Below are 3,652 nucleotides of genomic sequence, written 5' to 3' on the forward strand. Positions count from 1 at the left end.
GGTTCTTGTCGGTCTAATCCCTTTTAGGGCCAAACTAGTCTCGATATGGCACCAAATTCTGTAGGTAGCTAGTCCATACAATGGACAACACTACTTGCACTTGATATTGCTCTACCGCAAAGCCTCTTGCTATTTTTATCTTGGCTCATAAATAAAACTTGTCCAATTTTTAGCCAACAACACTTGGTCCATTCCATTTTAGGGGTAAACTAGGTCAGATTGGTACCAAATTTGGTAGGCAACTAGTCCATATAATGGAAACACTGCTGGATTTAACTACTAAAAAGCTTCTCGTTATTTTTTACTTAGCTCAAAAATGCAAGTAACCTAATTTTCAACCAACAACACTTGAATGCGAAAGGGTCTTGTTCCAATCTGTTTTGGAGGCAAACTACGTCGGTTGATAGATGGATAGGCACCAAATTTGGTAGGGCTAGGTCAGTACTATGCAGATCACTCTTGGAAACTCATTTTTCTATTATGCACAAAGCCACTTGCTATTTTTAGTGAGGCAAAAAATCTCAATAATTGAGGTCACTCGAAAATAGCAAATTACCAAATTTTTCTTTTTTTTAAGGCCAAACTTGACAAGATGCTAGGACCATTGAATGTAAGCACAATATAAAGTTAGAATTAAAAAAGAGTAAAAGGGGAGATTTCTAGAGCTAGGCATGGAAAACTAGTCTCTCATTTCCTAGTCTAGGGCTATCCAACACACTGGTACTCCAGCCCAAGATGTAAGTTGATGGCTTGGTAGACACCAGGTTAAAGTATGACCATGCAAAGCCCCATGAGTGAAGAAAGATTAAATCCTATGCTCCCTAGAACTGGTTAAAAAATCCCTCTAGAAAGGGGTAAAAATATCCCATTAAGGCACAAAACTTTAATGAAGAGCTATGTGGTAGCTTAGTTTAAGATACTAACAAGCTAGACAAGGCTGAAAAGCTAAATCTAATAGTTTGCTACAAAATTCGGATGTCCTAAATGGCATTTTACTTTTTGCCTAAGGTTTGGAGATGGAAAGTATTAATGACTAGCCAAGAGATTATCTTTATGCATGCTTGCTTGCTTTAACTAGACCAATATGCACCCAAAATGTTTCTTATTAATTAATTAGTTTGCGCTTGGAGGAATTCTTTTCTTCTAAGGTGCATTAACGAGACTGAATTAGAAATAGTTGATTTTGGATATTTTTATAATTGGAAAGACTTGACTTTTGTGTAGGTATACGTGGCAAGCATGCGTCTCAAGACGCGTCGTAAAGTGAGAATCCCTACTCCAGTGTTTCCGCCGTGTAGCCAAAGCCTTATCAAGTAGCTCTATTGTGAAGTGCTTTAGGCAAACCATATCTGGGAGAGCCTAAGGGGGTGGTGGCGGAAATAGTCGATGGAAAAAACCCACACACACATGCATGGAGTCGATTGCATAGCTCATCTTCTCAATAAGTTAGTTTTCCAAAAGGATCCATCATGAGCTTAACCAAATGACCTTTAATCTCTTGAAAGACTTTCTCCACATCCTCTAGCTTTCCTTTTTTGGGCTTCCTTTGCACAAAATGACATCCATGTTGATCTTTGGCCTTAGTGAATATTTTTCCTAGAGAAAATTCACCCAACCCTTTGCCAACACATTCACAATCTACCACATGTTAGCATTATTGTGCAGCTCTACTTTTCCCTTAAGGCAAAGTAGAGCTACACAATGAGATGCTACACACATCTTAGTTCTATTGTTGTGGGACTCTACCCTTACGTAGCACTCAGCTTTCTACGATGCCCCATCATGGACAATACACATCTTTGCCTTATGAGCTCCTCGGCACACTTTCATCTCATCTATTGAAACTTTGTCCATTTGTTCATATCAACAGTTTCTGGCCTCCTTTCAACCCCTATAGGGCTCTAACTGTTATCTCTCAAAAGTCTAATAAAGGCTCTTTGAGTGTTGCATGAAACCTTATAAGAGCTCATTCATTTTTTCTCTTCTCAAAATATTGTAATTATAAATAAAAACCATCAAGAATATGTAGACTCAATTAAAAATAGGTATGGCCTTTTTACATCTATAGACCTAATTAAAAATAGGTATGGTCTTATTACATATGCATGGGTGTAAGAGACAAACTATCCTACTCCTGTTTAATCTCCAAATTTCAGCTCTTTACTTGCATGAATGCTAACTGACATATGTTCAAGCGTGATCCAAAAAACTTTTAATAACACAATTCCATAGATAAGTATCATGTAATTCCTCATTCCTCTTCAATACCATATAAGCTTTCGTGTGCAAGGAAACCAAAGAAAAAAGAAGAAATTGGTGAGACAAGGGGCATTAGGGAGACTAACCTATATTCTCTATATGTACTTGCACTAAAAAATATATTTTCATCCCATCATTTGGTTCATCGGAGTATGATGCATTACATAGCCCTTAAACTAGTTGTATTAACCACCATGAAACTTTTAACATACCTTGACATAACAGCAATAGTAGCAAGAAGTGGAGGCAACAACGTTGTTTTTGGTAACATCATCAATTGTGCTGATGTGTCTACATATTTCATTTGATGCCTCTACTCCTTGTACTCATCTCACATCAAATGGCCATGACTACTACAAAACCCTATCCCTTTCTTGCATGTAACGTAAATCAAACAAATTATTATATATTCTCTTTATCTGCATTTTAACATATATGCAAGCGTAAATTGGTGTGTGTATTTTGCAAAGCTTTTTTTATCAATATACCTTAGAGTGAATATGTATACATATGGTATACAGTGCAAAGCTTACCCTTCTTTCCCTCACTATAGTAGGGAATTACCTAATTACCCACATCACAAGAAAGACACATGAGAGAGAGAGAGAGAGAGAGAGAGAGAGTTGTATTAACGTCTTCAAAAGGCCAAAATGACCTATGAGACCAAAAGGTTACATCATATCCATGAGGTACATCATCCTAGGTACTAGTAATAAAGAAAGATAACAAAAATCTAGTAATATAAAATTTGATCTTCGTACATGAGCACATAGGTCTCATATCACCCTAATACATCCCTCATGGGCTGCTCTGACATGCTTAACAAGACAAAGAGACCATATCCTCCTCTACCAACGCAAGAGAAATCAAGAGATACAGAGAGACTCTAGAAGGAAAACAATGGGAGAGGTAGTAGTACGATGTTATAGTTGGAACTTTAATATAGAAAGTTTTGTGTGATCTCAATTAATGGCTTCACTAATGCAATGAATGTCACAATCTAAATCCTACCTTCTCACATGACCAAAAGTAATATTTCACTCAAAAGACATGATCATGAGGGATAACTCTTTAATAAGTTTTGAGAATGTTATGATGTATTTGTGGGTGCATCTAGGTGAGCTTGAATATAATGCATATTCATATTTATCTTAATCCCATTAGTCTTGATTAAGTTCCTTTTCAATCACATAGATAACTTAGATCATATGTCACATATTTAAGAACTTTAAATTGGATACACTTAATGTGAATGGATTAAACAGAGTTCCTTTTCAATCACATAGATAACTTAGATCATATGTCACATATTTAAGAACTTTAAATTGGATACACTTAATGTGAATGGATTAAACAGAACTTTAGTTTCTCGATCTTGCAGTGGGATTTGTGT

The sequence above is a fragment of the Cibotium barometz genome, chromosome 1, assembly GCF_041138505.1.
Source record: "Cibotium barometz isolate CiBa-2024 chromosome 1, ASM4113850v1, whole genome shotgun sequence".
NCBI lineage: Eukaryota > Viridiplantae > Streptophyta > Polypodiopsida > Cyatheales > Cibotiaceae > Cibotium > Cibotium barometz.